The sequence below is a fragment of the Gobio gobio genome (assembly GCF_949357685.1).
Source record: "Gobio gobio genome assembly, chromosome: 21".
Lineage (NCBI taxonomy): Eukaryota > Metazoa > Chordata > Actinopteri > Cypriniformes > Gobionidae > Gobio > Gobio gobio.
In genome coordinates this window covers 11,359,123-11,378,765 of record NC_137117.1, presented here as the reverse complement: position 1 = coordinate 11,378,765, position 19,643 = coordinate 11,359,123, and positions in this window count along the sequence as shown.

Here is a 19,643-nt window from a genome sequence, read left to right as displayed (position 1 = left end):
CATTATTTCGTTTACATGCTTTGTCAAGTTAATTAAGCCACCTTTATTTAAAACAATACAGATGGTTTCAAAGCAGCTTTACAGTGATAAACTGTAAAGTAATGGCCTGACAAGCCAAACCCACATCTAGATGTTGGGTCTGGAAACTCACCATTGACAGGGCTCAATCCGAGGGGCGGGATAAACGGTTGTCTTTCAAATTCCCTCTGCACGCCATTGGATAGCGCCACAACCAACCAGAGCAAAGAAGAAGGTGATGCCGAGCTAACATTAGTTGATAGACTTTCGCCGTATCCGGTAGGCAAAACTTCGAACATATCTTCTTATCTTAAGAATGACATCAGTGCTGTTCTTTGTTCTTTTCTCAAAGAAAAGCTTAACTCCAAGTCTTCCAGAGTCTTCGGCCAAAGCCGATTCAAAAGACCGCTGTTCGTCAGCTTCTGTGTTTACGAGTAGCACGCAGAACCTCCGCAACTCCGCAACTCTGTTGGTTAGCGAAGGTTTGCCCGAGGAGGACAGACCTGTGCAGCATTTCAAACACGCTACACTCGTTAATTTATACACCACATATTTGTAGTGCATCCTCTCGTGCAAGAAATAATTTTGTCATATGTGTTGCACTGTGCTGACCCAGGCTTTTTTTTTTTAAAGTGAAATAAAGCCACACTTTTGAGCGCCGCTTACCGTGCTCCATGGCTGCAACAGAACAAACGGGCGCGGCAAGCACTTCCGAAAACTTGCGGGTTTGGAACCGATGATCGGAATCGAAAACAAAATTTCTACACGATTCCAATGGCATCGTTATTTTTTAAACGGTTCCAAGTTGGAACCGGCTCTCGATGCCCAACCCTAATGTCCACTGTGAGAGACATAATCTAAAAAAATAAATCCAGAAAATGTATTATCCTAAATTAGATGCACCTGTTTGAGGTCGTTAGCTGCATAAAGAGCCCTGTCCACCCCATACAATCAGTAAGAATCCAACTACTAACATGGCCAAGACCAAAGAGCTGTCCAAAGACACTAGAGATAAAATTGTACACCTCCACAAGGCTGGAAAGGGCTACGGGGAAATTGCCAAGCAGCTTGGTGAAAAAAGGTCCACTGTTGGAGCAATCATTAGAAAATGGAAGAAGCTAAACATGACTGTCAATCTCCCTCAGACTGGGGCTCCATGCAAGATCTCAGCTCGTGGGGTCTCAATGATCCTAAGAAAGGTGAGAAATCAGCCCAGAACTACACGGGAGGAGCTGGTCAATGACCTGAAAAGAGCTGGGACCACCGTTTCCAAGGTTACTGTTGGTAATACACTAAGACGTCATGGTTTGAAATCATGCATGGCACGGAAGGTTCCCCTGCTTAAACCAGCACATGTCCATGCCCGTCTTAAGTTTGCCAATGACCCTTTGGATGATCCAGAGGAGTCATGGGAGAAAGTCATGTGGTCAGATGAAACCAAAATATAACTTTTTGATCATAATTCCACTAAACGTGTTTGGAGGAAGAAGAATGAGGAGTACCATCCCAAGAACACCATCCCTACTGTGAAGCATGGGGGTGGTAGCATCATGCTTTGGGGGTGTTTTTCTGCACATGGGACAGGGCGACTGCACTGTATTAAGGAGAGGATGACCGGGGCCATGTATTGCGAGATTTTGGGGAACAACCTCCTTCCCTCAGTTAGAGCATTGAAGATGGGTCGAGGCTGGGTCTTCCAACATGACAATGACTCGAAGCACACAGCCAGGATAACCAAGGAGTGGCTCTGTAAGAAGCATATCAAGGTTCTGGCGTGGCCTAGCCAGTCTCCAGACCTAAACCCAATAGAGAATCTTTGGAGGGAGCTCAAACTCCGTGTTTCTCAGCGACAGGCCAGAAACCTGACTGATCTAGATAAGATCTGTGTGGAGGAGTGGGCCAAAATCCCTCCTGCAGTGTGTGCAAACCTGGTGAAAAACTACAGGAAACGTTTGACCTCTGTAATTGCAAACAAAGGCTACTGTACCAAATATTAACATTGATTTTCTCAGGTGTTCAAATACTTATTTGCAGCTGTATCATACAAATAAATAGTTAAAAATTCATACATTTGTGATTTCTGGATTTTTTTTTTTAGATTATGTCTCTCACAGTGGACATGCACCTACGATGACAATTTCAGACCCCTCCATGATTTATATAAAATAATACTTATTTTCCTCACTGTATATATACACTCACCTAAAGGATTATTAGGAACACCATACTAATACTGTGTTTGACCCCCTTTCGCCTTCAGAACTGCCTTAATTCTACGTGGCATTGATTCAACAAGGTGCTGAAAGCATTCTTTAGAAATGTTGGCCCATATTGATAGGATAGCATCTTGCAGTTGATGGAGATTTGTGGGATGCACATCCAGGGCACGAAGCTCCCGTTCCACCACATCCCAAAGATGCTCTATTGGGTTGAGATCTGGTGACTGTGGGGGCCATTTTAGTACAGTAAACTCATTGTCATGTTCAAGAAACCAATTTGAAATGATTCGAGCTTTGTGATATGGTGCATTATCCTGCTGGATAGTAGTACACCTGGCTAGTGAGAGATTTCCTGTTTGTCACGATGACGTCTAAAGTCCCTGCCAAAGGATGTTGTCCCTTTTAGCAACTTGTTAGCAACCACCGTTTTTAAGACACAATAAAGTTTAAAAAAATCACAAGCAGGTTATAACTAGTGTGTTTTAAGTCATAGATCAAAACGTGAAAATATTTAGAGGCTTTGCTAACCACAGACCTTATTTCAGGCGATTTAGCAAAAACCCATTCAAAAAACCCATAGACTTTAGGGCGAGGGAACCGGAAGTGCTAAAATGCAAACTCACTTCCGCGTTTGGCCTACAAAGTGACGTCATAACTTCGGCACTCTATAACACTGATCTATTATTTTGTTAGTACGTTTTAACCAAGCGTGTAGCACTCCTGTCAGAAACTGAAGCCTCCACGCCTCGATCGCCCCCCGGTGGCCGGTCCCAGTATAGATCCTAAACCCTACCTCTCCATGTATTAGAATGGACGCGAGATACACTAAACAATTTAATTACACTTCATATAATTGTTTTCTAAAGATTAGTGTTGCTTTCGTCAACGAAAAGTATGACTAAATATCGTCGTCAACGAACCTTTATCACGTGACGAAAACGAGACGAGACGCAACGTAAATGCTGGTCATGTGACGATGACGAATAAAAACGAGACTAAATGTGGTTCACAAAATAAAAACTATGCTAAAATGTCTCTTTATTTTCGATGACGAAAATGAGACGAGACGAGACGAAAAGTCACGTTTTTATTATTATTTTGCAGAATTTCTGTGCGTCTCATTCAGGCTGCATCAGGTCTCACTGCGCAGTATGTGACATCACTCTCTTCAAGCCCCACTCACGCGACATTATAGAAGATGCAGCTGCGGTGAGTGAACGGGACCAATGGGCGGCCAGTCTGGGTTTGTAAGCCCTATTCGGACGGTAATTGTTTGTCCTGCGGGCGTAAGGTGTTTTCATCATTTACAGGGGCTAGTCAGTGATTTTATTGTCGTCTTAATCCAGAATATCAGTGTTTTTCTCCCACCACCCGTGTAAAAATCTCCGCCCGAATTAGGCTACCTAACTTACTGTTTGACAAACACCAAGGTCGTGTGGTGCCGTCTGAATCCACATCTCTGAGTTTTCAAAATTATATCACTTCAGAATTCACGGTTTATATCCTTTTTGGCCACTGCAGAGCACCGTACGGTTGTGCTTCGCTGTAATTTGGATGCATTTTAAAAATCTAGACTTGTATTACTGAAATGCTGGCAAGTATTTACAAGAGCAAGATATTTCATCACCGCTCAAAAAAAAGAAAGAAAGAAAAGCACTTAAACATTTGAAATGTGCCGTTATAACGGCAGCAATTATAAATGTTAAAACAACCGCAGCATTATGATTACCTCATAAGCGAATAAGAGGCTGTATTCACTTTTTTCCGCTCATTTCCATGTGGAATAAAATGACATCCTTTATTTTGAGATAAAATACAAGACAGAAAAACATTTTAACTATAATGTGGGTCTAATTTTAAACAGATTTAAATAATTAAATAATAATTAGGATATTATTTTCCTATTATTAAATTAAATATGCATTTATTCTTATTAAGACATTTGGAAAAACTTGTATTACATTGAAGTGGAAAATAAAACAGGTGTTGTAGAAAAAGATGGGGAGAAATGTGGCCACAAAAATCACAGGAAAAAACACCACGAACCTTAAGAGACATCTCAATGTTTTTATTTATTTTATTTATATGTGACCCTGTCTGTGAAAACCCAGTTAAAGTCATTTTTTTGTAATTCGCTGTTTTATACATAAAATCATCCTACATAATGTAAAGAACATTCTGTGAAAATATAACCTTGATATCTTTAATATTGACTGAGTAAGATCATGTCAAAAGTTAGCTGAATTTCGGCCTCAGAAAATCATGATTTTGAGAAATTCCAATTTTAAAATCAAGCTTATTTTTGAAATTGTAAAACATTTTAACCATTATTATTCTGATAATGTGCCATATACCACATTAAAGCTAAGATTCTCCTATTTTCAGTGATATAGGACACATTTATGGGAAAATTCTTAGTTTTGTAAAACAAGTCTATTTATTATGATGTGCATGTCCAAAAAGCGTAAACATTGAAATGAATGGGGGTACCACAAGAGCTTGATTTACCAAGTCAGTTCACTCTAATGATTTGTAGGCTATAACTTTATTAGTAAAATGAAATCTCAGTAGAAAATGTCATTAATAGGCCTATATATATCCATTAATATATAAAACATCCATTGAAAATCTCACAGTGTAACATTTGGAGTAAATCCAGGACTAGGCATAATGCCCTAACAAGTGAACAGGTCAGTCTCAAACTTTGTGCAGATAGTTAGCCATAACTGTGAATCTTCACTTGTCTCACAATTCGATTAGATTATGATTCATTAGGATTTTTTCATGGCTCATTGTGCTTAACAACTCTTTTAGCCTATATAAAGCACATCCTGCACTTTGTTCTCATTCATACATGTTCTATAGGTTTACAAACCGAAACCAAATCATCAGACGCAAGAGCTTTGCTTCCGAAGGACTCACGCAACTTTTTTATATTAATATATTATATATACCCGTATACAGGTTCTTTATTTAGCCTACAAAAAACAGTAGGCCTATATTAATCATTATTAATTAAACTATCAGCTGTTCTGTTCCTTGCGCTTCACTTGCCGCGGCCGCCCTGTCAGAATTCATAAACTCAGCGCATCAGCATCCAAAAATCAAACTATTTAGACACTTAGCAGCCATTAAATGTCTTTAAAATAAGATGGATATATAGGCAGAAGGTGGAGTTAGGAAACAAATAAACTGTTCCTGAAATGTCGGTGATGGCACAAAGAAATCCACACAGAAATCGGAACCCGGCTTAAGTCGCCGTTTTCTTGCCTTTCCCGACACTGATCTGATCCTTGGTCGTGCGGATTGATATTATGGTCTGTTTGCACTTTGTAATTGTAAAAAATACCTTTCTGAATCGAATGATATAAGAAATAGCAGTTGTTTCTGCGTCGAAAGTAAACATTAAATCAATATTTAAAAAGCCCACGTCCGGTATTTTTTGGTGCAAAATAATAAAACGTAGCGTCAATAAAATCATTAATTTCAGTATTTATAATATTATAAATGAAAAATTGAGTACTGCATCTCAAAGCCCTTGGTATAATCTGTCATTTACAGCAATAAACACAAATTGCCTGTTTTGGTCATTTTTATGGTTATGACTACTTTCAATATCTCCTGATTAGATTATGCGACTTTAGCCGGGGTTTCACAGACGGGGTCACATATGTGTGTACTTCTAACATGTTTGGTTGCTAAAATAAATATGTTGGAACTTCAAATCAGAGCGTCTTCCGTGTCTGGAATGGATGTATTCTTGAGTCTATAAGGTAACAATAATATAATTCAAAATTCAAAAATTTCAATTCAATTCAAAATTTATTTGTATAGCGCTTTTCACGATACATATCGTTTCAAAGCAGCTTCACAGAAAATGCATCTACATTACAATTAAATGCATTACAAGTTATGCATTTCAGAATTGCACATATACAAAGCACACAGATTAGCTAACTATCTATTATTAATCAATATAATAACTATGGCACAGAAATAAGAATAGATGTTGTTAATGAATAGGTATATAGATGAGCATGAGTGCGTGTTGATTCAGAGCTGCGTCATCTGAAGTCCTCGCAGGCGTTGAGTCTTCACAGGTGATGGTCATCTGAAGTCTTTACTAGAAGCTGGATCCAGACTGGAGCTGACGGACTCTCTAGTTACCTCGGGATGGGCGTCCCGAGATAAAACAGAACAGAACAATAATTAGCTTAGCTAATTAGCGTAGCTGCTGTTCAAGGCATTAAGCAAAGACAATCATGTGCATCAGGGCCGGCCCTGACCAATTTGCTGCCCTAGGCAAGATTTTACTTGGTGCCCATTGTATCAAGGTTTAGCACTACACGTTATCAGTCTAAGTTGTGGAAACACTCGCACTGTTTTATTTTTGTAATGCATTGATGTTTTATTTTTATTGTTGTTGTTGTTTTATATGATGTCCAGTCCATTCTACCCCGTCATTATGTTCATGATATTATTATTATTTTTTATTTTTTAAAGGCTGATGATAGTAAAACTGTACAACAATTGCACCTATGCCACATTACAGCCTAAACACAAAGAGCAAGAGTGCATCTAACATTCATGCACAAACTATTCATTGAGAACTAGCAAAAGTGTTTGTTTTCCAGTAGATGGCAGCAATCTTCCACTAAACTATGAGCATTTTCATGTTTTCACCAGGAATTCAACTGAGAAATTGATATTTAATGTGAATTTTACAAAAAATGTTGCTATTTTAAATAAACCTGTATATAAATATCATTACTAATTTCGGCAAATACATTTTAATATTGCTATACACCCCCTTAAAACTGCACAACTGCAGAGTAAAAACATAAGGCTATTAAAAAAGTGATATTACATGCGTTTAATATTTTTATATTATATATTTTGTACAAAATCACACTGGCTGTGGCCTCTGGAGAACCCAGAACAGCTGCTTGCATAAAGTTTAAGGTAAAAACATTAGTATTTTACTACTATGCAATTAAATAAACTGTTCATTTATTTGCCTACATCACTTTACTTCTGTCTTTACACTGCAAAAAATGCTCTTCTTATTTAGAGTCTTTTTCTTGTTTCCAGTCCAAATATCTAAAAATTCTTAAATCAAGGTGCATTTACTAGATAAGTAAAATGACATAAGACATTTTTCTTGTTTACTTGAAAATAAAATCAAAATGAAGTGAGTTTTTGCTTAAAACAAGCAAAATTATCTGCCAATGGGGTGAGAAAAATAATCTAATTTCTGTTTGGGCCAGAAACAAGATTTCAATCAGAAACAAGATTATTTTTCTCACTCCATTGGCAGATAATTTTGCTTGTTTTAAGCAAAAACTCACATCATTTTGATTTTATTTTCAAGAAAATTATCTTCTGTCATTTTACTTATCTAGTAAATGCACCTTGATTTAAGAATTTTAGATATTTAGACTAGAAACAAGACACAAATACTATGTAAGAAGAGCAGTGTATCCCTTATCTTCCCTGCATCAGAGGGCTTCTGTCTTTTTTGACACTTCAATTCAGCCATCCGTCATAAATAATCAGGCAACTTACACCGTGTCAACACCTGGCGCGAACGGACAGCAACCTAAAAAATGAAAGCAATCCTGTCTGCGTTGGATGCGGCGAGAGGCGACGCAACACAACAAATTCACCTAACGATAAACTGATCGCGCGTTGTATTTCTGACGCACTTCAAGTAGATCGGCGGGGGGAGATTGATGAGGCGGACCGGGAAGATGCGGGGGACTTAGTTACGTTTTTTTTTGCGCTTTATTTGGTAATATTTCAAATTAATATTAATAAAATAGTACATTTTGGCGCCCCTATGGATGAGTGGCGCCCCTAGCATTTGCCTATTCCGCCTATGCCACGGGCCGGCACTGATGTGCATTGATATAACTATAGAGTACACGGTTAGGAGAAGCATCATGTGAATGCCTGGCTAAAGAGATGCGTCTTTAATCTAGATTTAAACTGGAGGACTGAGTCTGAGCCCCGAACATTATTAGGAAGGCTATTCCATAGTTAAGGTGCCAAATATGAAAACGTTCTTTCTCCTTTAGTTGACTTTGATATCCTCGGTAAAACTAGACGAAAATAGTCATGGATAATTCTGACTAAAATAAGACTAAAATGCGCAGACTTTTAGTCGACTAAAACTTGACTAGACTAAAAAGAGTATGACTATGACAAACTAAAACTAATAAAAACTAAAATGACAGCTTGACACAAAGACTAGACTAAAACTAAAATTAAAACAGGCCGCCAAAAACAACACTTCTAAAGATGGTTTCTGTCATTTTAGGCAGTTTTTATTACGATGATTTCATTTCAAGGGTTCGTTTTTTTACTAAGCTTAGTTCTAGTTAGTTATTTGATGCTATAAAAATGGGGGGTGTGACATCATGATTGACAGCTGAGATTGACGGCTTCTCTGAGTGAAGTTGTCACTAAGGCACTAACTGACTTTTTTTCGGGATTTTCGGGAGGAGGTTGGAGCTTTAGCTTTAATTAATTTCTACATTTCTATAACTGTTAATTTCACACCAACATAATGAATTGTTCTGCATCTGTGAGAGTGTGGGCGGGCTTTTGATAATCGCGCCTCTACTTCCTGCTCTCTACTGCGCAACTCCGGTCCTGAGATCTCTGTCCCAAGATGTCAGTGCTGTGTGAGGGCCTATGAAAACTTCAACTCTGGTCAGCGGAAGTCAATGAAGTCGCGTCGTCCATATTTTTTACGGTCTATGGTTTTAACCAATACATTTTATTATTTATTTAAAAAACTAATCTGCGCCACCTTGTGACCGTTCACCAAATCCAAAGAGCACTTTATTTCACACAACACATGACTGTACTCTCATAATGGTAAACCATTCGGATTACACATTATTATATGTTATATATAATGACTGACTGCTGGCCGCAAAATCCAAAATATAAAGTAGTGGGGAAATCTTTATGCCTAAAGGAAAACAAATAATTACTTGAATGATTCTGTGGAACAATACTTTTTTTTCTAGCCCTTGTGGTTCAAAGACATAAATACTTTAGAGATTTCAAAATCCTACACAAATATTGTACGCGTACATTAAAATTACAGTAGGCCTACAACTAACAGTACTTTATGTAAGATGAGAGAAATTTACATATTGTACATACAGTTAACTATCACGTTGCACTCAGTTGTAATTGTAATTTTAGATACTTTATTTAACCAGAGAAAAAAGGCTACATCACTGTTTCCCAACCCCGTTCCTGGAGGCACACCAAACACTACACATTTTCCAAGTCTTCATAATCACATCTCAGTCAACTCATCACCTCTTCAGTGGAGACTACAAGACATAAAGCAGTCAGATTACATTAGAAAACTTTATTAATCCCTTTAAGGGCAAATTCATTTGCCACCATTACAAAATACAAGCAACACAGTGCACTGAACAAAACCAGAGGATGTATTTCCTCAGGAAACAATGTCATTTTAGATTAGACAGACACATTCTTGTAATGTTTTATAAAAGTGTCCTCCAGAGTGTCCTGTCCTTTGTCCTTATCTGCGTGTTTGGCACTTGGTTTGGCAACATGCATGTTAAGCAGCGCATGATTAGGATGGCTGGTAAATTCATTGGACTTGGCAGCTCAGCTGTACAATGAACGTATCTTAAAAAAGACTGACCAAATCCTCAATGACCCCACTCATTCTCTCCATCATAAATTTATGAGAAGTAATAGGTCAACTGGTAGAATTTTACAACAGAGAATTAGAACAGAAAGGTACAATAAACCATTTGTACCTACAGCGATCAGATTGTATAATGATCCAGCACATCGCAAGCTATCACATTTTTAGCTATCTGATAATTATATATATATGTTTATTGGTTTGAATGCGGTGTCTATGTTTTTAGAGAATATGTTGTGACAAGGGCGCGTAATGAATGACCCTTGTGGGATTACAAAGTTCACCTTGACCCTGACAGACTGACAATTGAATATAAAAAAACCCATACATGCTTCATTAAAAACTGCAGTAGGATTAAAAGACCGTCACCCTGTAGAGCACTGAGGCATCACTATCCACTGAATTAACTTTTAAGTCCACTGAACAGTGTAGTGAATGACCTTTGTAAGACAAAATCATAAAATGTTTTGCCCATGTTCTCTTTTCCACAATGACGTCCACAAAGTCAGGGGTGTCCAAAGCCCGGCCCACGGTCCAAATGCGGCCTGGGGATGAATTTCAAACGGCCCGCAGCTTGTCTATTAAATTGTATTATATGTGGCTTGCCACGCATAATTTACAAATCGTGCAGTTTCACAATGTCAACACAAGGTGGCAGTACTAGATTTTAGGCCAGGGAAATAAAAAAAAGCTTTTTTATCCACTTTTTATTAGTTTGTTATTTAGCCTATTTTGTATGCATGTTTTTAATATACACTCACCTAAAGGATTATTAGGAACACCTGTTCAATTTCTCATTAATGCAATTATCTAATCAACCAATCACATGGCAGTTGCTTCACTGCATTTAGGGGTGTGGTCCTGGTCAAGACAATCTCCTGAACTCCAAGCTAAATGTCAGAATGGGAAAGAAAGGTGATTTAAGCTATTTTGAGCGTGGCATGGTTGTTGGTGCCAGACGGGCCGGTCTGAGTATTTCACAATCTGCTCAGTTACTGGGATTTTCACGCACAACCATTTCTAGGGTTTACAAAGAATGGTGTGAAAAGGGAAAACATCCAGTGTAGGGCAGTCCTGTGGGCGAAAATGCCTTGTTGATGCTAGAGGTCAGAGGAGAATGGGCCGACTGATTCAAGCTGATAGAAGAGCAACTTTTACTGAAATAACCACTCGTTACAACCGAGGTATGCAGCAAAGCATTTGTGAAGCCACAACTAGGGATGGGCGATATGGACTTAAAAATGTATCCCGATATTTTCTAGTATTTATTGCGATAACGATATCAGTGACGATAAATGTAGTATCATTCCCCATGTTTTTGGATACAAGTGAAAGCTGCACGCATTCTTGAGAGTCTCAGAAATCTAAAGTGATCTAAATGATCTAAAGTAAAACGTACGTGTCATCAAATAGGCTCCTATAATACATAAAAAAAAAAAAAAAACTATATATATATATATATATATATATATATATATATATATATATATATATATATATATATATATATATATATATATATATAAAATAATTATCCCAAAAATGTCTCCAGATTACAAAAAAGTTGAAAATAATGATTTAATGATAGAACTTCAGTATTTTGAGTTTATAAGATAATAATACCACAAATTCTTCTACTCATAAAAATAAACTGCACTAAGGAATAATGAGCTTCTGGGTTCATGAATATTAATCACGTTCATCATTCAAGCGGATTTGCTGAAATCAAAACAGGCACAGTAATAGGTGCTCGCCAGCCAATGAGATTCCCGTTTGTGCATTCGTTTCTTCCTGTAAATGAAAGGCTGAATAATTCCAAATAAACGCCATTATTTTGCAGGAAAATACAACAAAGGATATTGTTAACATGTAGCACGTCAATTCTGTTTGGTATAAGACTCTCTCGCTCTCTCTTTGAGTGTGTGTGAAACACTGAGCGCTCTCAGTCGCGCGCCTCACACTAGTGTTTAATGTGCGTCAAATACACTGCGCATTCATTGAGATGAACTGAAATAGTTTGCTTTACCGATCGATTGAGACAGAGCGAATCTCTTAAGCGCTCAGTCCAAGTGCTCAGCGCGTGAAAATACATCTGTATGGATCAGATTGCCCTCAGTTAGCCCCTCGTTTAGCTATTAACTCTTCCGCAGCTTCCGCCATAGTTGTTTTCGCTCTGCACGTGAGATGTGGATTCAGTGCCGCTCCCATTGCGCGGCGCTTAGGGCACTGAGTGCTGCGGGGGGCACCACAAGAAAATTCTCTCTCCAACCCCCGTTCAGCCATACAAATTGACAGATGCAGCCACTGCGACCATCATAAAGTAATAACGCTTAGGGCATCAAGACGGTCAGCGGCGGCACTGTGCGGATGGGTCGCGCCATCAACTAGGCTTTATCGTTATTATCGCGGGAAGACAAATTCTTATCGTGGGGAGAATTTGTACCGGTATATCGCAAACGATAAGATATCGCCCATCCCTAGCCACAACATCTACAACCTTGAGGCGGATGGGCTACAACAGCAGAAGACCCCACCGGGTACCACTCATCTCCACTACAAATAGGAAAAAGAGGCTACAATTTGCACAAGCTCACCAAAATTGGACAGTTGAAGACTGGAAAAATGTTGCCTGGTCTGATGAGTCTCGATTTCTGTTGAGACATTCAGATGGTAGAGTCAGAATTTGGCGTAAACAGAATGAGAACATGGATCCATCATGCCTTGTTACCACTGTGCAGGCTGGTGGTGGTGGTGCAATGGTGTGGGGGATGTTTTCTTGGCACACTTTAGGCCCCTTAGTGCCAATTGGGCATCGTTTAAATGCCACGGCCTACCTGAGCATTGTTTCTGACCATGTCCATCCCTTTATGACCACCATATCCCCATCCTCTTATGGCTACTTCCAGCAGGATAATGCACCATATCACAAAGCTCGAATCATTCAAATTGGTTTCTTGAACATGACAATGAGTTCACTGGACTAAAATGGCCCCCACAGTCACCAGATCTCAACCCAATAGAGCATCTTTGGGATGTGGTGGAACGGGAGCTTCGTGCCCTGGATGTGCATCCCACAAATCTCCATCAACTGCAAGATGCTATCCTATCAATATGGGCCAACATTTCTAAAGAATGCTTTCAGCACCTTGTTGAATCAATGCCACATAGAATTAAGGCAGTTCTGAAGGCGAAAGGGGGTCAAACACAGTATTAGTATGTGTTCCTAATAATCCTTTAGGTGAGTGTATACTATAGCCTATTAAAGCAACTTACAAGTTAGGAATATTGCAAGACAATTTGTTCACCATAAAAAGAAGCTGGGGCTGGTTACGTATGGGTTCATTTTGAGGTCTGGTACAAATAAGACATACAATAATATGTATTTTAAGGCTTGTCTGAACTATTATTAAAAGATGGCTATTTCTGTTTTGCAAACATCAAATAATAACGAAAGTATTGGAATAAAAGTTATGTTTATGGTTTATGGTTCGGAAATATAAACACTGATGTTGTGGCAGCCGTGATCAAAAGGAGTAGACCAAATGACCTTTGAAAGTGATGTTACGCTTTAAATAAAGATTCTATTACAATATTATTCCACTAGGTGTCGACCAGTGACCGATTAAACGTATTTGATGTAGCCTATCATAATATAATTGATTCAAGAGATCCGATCAAAAACTCAAGACGAAACTAGTTTTCGTTTATATATTGTAATGACCCAGCTGTCAGCACTAGCAGCCAGGTGTGTTATGGGTATTTGGAGTTTATAAATGCGTTATTTAAGCAATATGGTTGAGTTTTTGCGTTAGCAAAGTTATGTGTGTTTATGTTCAAGTTAGTTTGGGTGGGTTTCGTTCATTACTGTCTTATGTAAAAAAAGAGTGGCTCTCACCATCATGGGGAGCGATGTGTAGGGCAATTTGGTCCTGTCTGTGTAGTTCTTGTTCTGTGTTCAGAATAAAAAGAGAAAGAAGATGAAACTGCCTCCTGCTGGTCTTTTCTGCCTGTGCTTCTATTCTCAGAGACACTCATGGTCGTGCGGTGTATGGGACGCGAGTGCTCATATCTTCTGCTAGCAATTAGCTTAGTGCAAGTTTATTAGCTTAGCTTAGCTCCGGTCAGCCCCACGTTCTTCAGAATAAATGCCAGTTATTACAATATATATATATATATATATATATATATATATATATATATATATATATATATATATATATATATATATATATATATATATATATATATATATATATATATATATATATATATATATATATATATATATATATATATGGCCGTTTCTTTAACTAGGGGCACTTTTAGTGAAAAAAAAGTCACGTAACAGTCTCATAAGTTTAAATAATTTGTCTAGTTTTAAGGTCTGTAAGAGGACAAACTTAGATTACAAGAGAAATTATTATTTAAAATTTTTTCTGACCTGCAATGAACAAATGTAATTTCCACCCCATCTCAATATACAGCAGTTATTTAAAAATAGAATAACTTATGCCACTCAAGAATTATCTAAGATCATTTTTGTAACTAGTTTGACCAGATTGTCCATAATGTACAATAATTATACATTTGTCAATGAGATAAATTAACTGCCCTAAGGGCCAAATGCTGATCTGTACACCTGTCACACTCTGAAATGTAATAGTGGTTTGGGTAAGAGCTAATTAGAAAATAAATAACTTGAAATTGTATATTAAGTAGAACATGATCTCATAAATTGTGGATACATTTTTAATGTGTGATGAGAACTTTTAAAGTATTTTTTAAATGTGTGTGGTGATGGAAATGACAATGAATTAACGTGAATGTAGAGAAACAGTAGATAAATATAAAAAGTATTGTAATATATTATAATATAAAAATTATTAAACAAATCTACTCTCGCAATCCATATCAATTGTACTTTGTAATCATAAATATCATTTCCACCACACTATCCTCTGTGGTGGAAATTAAATTTCTGTAGTTTTTTTTGTGAAAAAATTCACTGATTAGCTTTGAATTAATACTTAGCATTTCATGTATAGAAAGATACTCTTATTTAACAAAAATGTTTTAGCTTTTTAAAAACACCCTTGAAGGTAGGCCTACAGCATGTTTGGAAATTACGTAGAATAAATATATTAACCGATCAAGCAATATTTAGCTTGATTTTTCCTCATTTGTTGTTGATTAAAATGTATTAGGGCTGCCACTAACGGCTATTTTTATATCGATTAATCTATCAACTAATTTATCGATTAATCTATCGACTTATTTATCACAATAATTTCCAACAATTTTACTTAAAAACTTTTAATTTAACCTGCAACGTTGGCCTTCAGTAGTGTACTATAAAAAAAGTATAAATGTAAACAAGCCCTTGACAAAATGTAAATCTAAAAGAGTAAAAATGTAAAAAGGTACAAATTTGTAAACCAACATAACAAAAAAAAAGAGAATATCAGCAAATACTTTTTATATTGAATAGAGTGTTGTCACAATACCAAACTTATGACTTCGATACGATACCAGACTAAAATACCTTAATACCGATACTGAATCCATACCATGGCAAAAAACAGTAAAAGTAATTGAATAATATGACAGAACTTACTATTCATTGTTTTATCATTGTTTTAGGGTTAAAAAACCCTAAAAACTCACTTGCCCTGCTTCACACAGAATATTAGGTCCGGCCCTTTAAGAGCTGCACGGACCAAATTCATTGTAACACCCGATTTCTCATTCAAATCTGTATACGTTCACTAAAGACATATCTGACTGCGTTTACCCGAATACTCCCCAGGACGTGAATTTTTACATTTTTCTTACCATTCAAACCCAATAATCTGCGAAACTGGCGTCGCAATCTGTCTGAGTGAAAGACGGCTGCGGCTTTTCTGTTGCTTTCTTTCTCCTGAGCTGCGCGTATATATTTGACTGTTCTGCTTGTTTAGTGAACGGTGGAAGCAGAGCTCACACACACATCCTCACTCCTGCTGTCACACATCGACGCAGATTAAGAAATACTGCTCTTATTAGAGTGCTGTCATTTTTAAAGTACCGGTACTAATATAAATTCATATTGTACCCAACTTACCCAGTCGACTAAAAATATTGACGTCGACTAATTAACAGCGTCGACGCAGTCGATTGTATCGACCAATCGCGACAGGCCTAAAATGTACATTCCCTCCATGTCCAACATGTGCTGCTCTGATGTCACTGAACATTTCCATAGCAACCTCCTAAACAATTTTTTTCACAAATTATTTTAATGGACATTACAGTGTTGTTGGTGGAAATGACACCAATACTGTGCGACAGCTATATTTTGTATAAAAAGTAATATTAATAGTGGTCTCACATTAAATAATATAATGTATTTTGATGATTTTACTAGTGCTTAATTCAGGTGTATTAATAGTTACCAGATAAGTCATATTTTTCAACTGTATTTTCATTGTTGAAGTTGATAAAAGTCTGGGTGTGCGACAAGGAGAAAACAGGGATTTTGACACATATAAGGAGGTTGAAAAGTAAGAAAAAATCATAATAGAAAGACAGTAAAAAAATGTAAGGTGGTTTTATTGTTAGTTTGACAAAGAAAGAGGAATTTGTCCAAAATGATATGTATTTTTAAAAATATGACCAAATAACATAAAAGTGCCCATAGTCTAAGAATCACCCATATATAATTAATTCACTTAAATTAATACATATTTTAATAGACACATTTATACTAGAACCTCAAGTAAATTAGGCCAACATGTTATTTTGTTTAGTTGTCTAATGTTTTGTTTTCAGAATCATGGGAGAACCGTGAAAAAAATCCATATTATCCAGAAACTAAAAAAATTAATCTTAAAAGAATATGTAATATATCTGGCATCTAGCCTATACTATTATTTGTATCTATTTATTATTGATGTTTCTAATATCAAAATATACAATCTTACAGACTAGGATGAAGTCTTTATGTACATTAACAAAGATTCTATGTCCCTAGCACAGTATTCGGTGATAATGATTACAAGGTGATAACATGAGAGACAGTGAAATTGTTAGATCCAGTGTTGAGATGACATGACCTCTCTCTCTGCAGAAGATATTCATATATCAGAGTTCATTTTGATATCCAAAAGCATCAACATCTTATCTTAACTCACTGTCTTTACCAGTTCACACGTCAGCAGAGGGAATATCAGAAGGAAGGAGACGAAATCATGGTATAAAATAAACAATGTGTTTATTGAATAATCTTAATCTTACTCGATGTGTTACTACCATGAAAAGTCAATGGACAATTAATGACAACATGGAGCCGTCTCTGAACAACATTGAAGACTTTAAAACTTTAAGAAACTTTAAGAAATCATAACTCTTTATCTTCTAACTTTTAACCCTTACTTGTAAAACAATAACAGACAATATAAAATGAATCTGTTTGACAAATATATTTATATTTTTTAAATGAGCAAACTATTACTTAAAAATTATACAGCCTACATAAGACATGGATTGTTTTAAAATACGGAGAATAAGCTCAATTTACTGGCTTTAACTAGCTTGTAGTCTCAATAGGCCTTTGTATAGCTCAAATTGAGTAAAGAGCATTTTTCTACCAGACTGTCCGACCTCCTCACTCACTTTCATCCAAGCAAGATACTTTTTATTCCTGTTTCTATAAAGTACGAAGATGTATCGTACAGCTCCGGGTATCCCGTATATGATTTTGTCCTCATTGTTGTCACTATCAGTGGGTAAGTCAATAGCTACCAGCTATAGTATAGTGATTTCCCAAGACAAATCTTTAGTCCTTTTTGGACCTTCCTGCCCGCCATAATGTGCGCCGGTGTCCGACATTCCCAATTATATAATTGGTATTTTTTTTAAATGACTAATGGGTGAAATATATATTTTCAGTGGTTCATATGACCTCTCAATACTTATAGACAATGTTGTCATCTCCATCAGGGGCTTTGTTGCTGTAACAGTTTTGTGTTTTGTTTGTGTTCATGTAATTATGCTCCTTGTCCTGTTCCTGGTTTTGTCATGTGTTCCTGTTTGTCATGTGATCCTGCCATGTGATCATTGTGAGGTGATTCCCTTGTCCTCAGGTATTATGTTCTCATTGGTTGATTTAGTCATGTGGGTTCTTGGTTCAATCCTGTCATTGGTTCTTTGTCTTTATTGTTCACAGATGTGTCTTGTTTAGTCATTAGTCTTTGTGTATTTAAACCCTCATGTTTGCCATGTGTCCTTGTCGAGTATTGTTACCTGTAACCACTGTTGGTGAGTTCTTTGTCAAGTCTGTTTCCGTGTCAAGTCTGTTTCCATGTCAAGTCTGTTTCCGTGTCAAGTCTGTTCCAAGTCAAGTCTGTTCCAAGCATAGACTGCAAAAAATTATGGACGTAGTGTCCGTGACGACACCCATAGGATTCTGATGAGCAGTTTTGAAGCGTAAAGTAGGGACGAGATGGCCGTTGCCCGGATAACAGAAAATGGGCAAAAAGGCTGGACGTGGGGGGAGCTAAAGTGACGCGATGACCAACAGACAGCAGATAAATGGGTATCCACCTGTCACTCGAAAGTGGCCACGCCCTTAATTATGCAGAACTTTAATGCTTTATATAATGTAAACGAATGAGTTATAAAAATATCCACCCCCCTCACAGTTGTCATGAAGGGCAAAATTAGCCGTATAGACCAAAACCACAATTTGTCCCAGACTGTAAACATGTGTTTTTCTGCTGTAAAGTTGGGAATTTTAACATGGGGCTCAATGAGATTCTGCTCCCTTCTGGAGCCTGTCCCTAGTGGCCAGTCGATGAATTGCAGTTTAAGTCACTTCCGTATTGGCTTCAAGAGAAATTGCGGGAGGTTGCCGCTTGGTTCCAAGTCAAGTCTGTTCATGGTTCTAGTCAAGTCAAGGTCATTGTTTGTTTTGTATAGTTTTTGTTTTGTTAATAAACTGCACTTGGGTTCATCACATAAACTTGCCTCCAGTGGACTAACCGTTACAGAATACTCGACCCACCAAAATGAACCCAGCAGTAGCCATCTTCTTTTTACGTCAGGGGAATCGTCCCCTGGAGGATTATGTCCAGGACTTTTGTCAACTCAGTCACCTAATAATGATCACCATCATTTTAATGATGTGGTGCTTAAGGACATTTTTAGATTTGGGCTGAGTGAACCTATTTGCTCCCAGCTGCCAGGAGGGAAAATGGAGGAATCCCTGGAGGAATTTATCGATTATGCCCTTCAGTTGGGTGGATCCCCATTTACTGTGGGAACGTGTGGATGTGTGGATGAGGAGCCCCCTGCATTCTACAGTACCCGCCATACCAGAGTGTCTCCATGCCCCCACTGCCACGTCTGATTTCGTTCACGTCATGCCTGCCCTGCCACAGCCTGCCCACATCCAGAGTCCAGCAACGGCCAAGACCAAAGAGCTGTCCAAAGACACTAGAGACAAAATTGTACACCTCCACAAGGCTGGAAAGGGCTACGGGGAAATTGCCAAGCAGCTTGGTGAAAAAAGGTCCACTGTTGGAGCAATCATTAGAAAATGGAAGAAGCTAAACATGACTGTCAATCTCCCTCAGACTGGGGCTCCGTGCAAGATCTCAGCTCGTGGGGTCTCAATGATCCTAATAAAGGTGAGAAATCAGCCCAGAACTACACTGGTCAATGACCTGAAA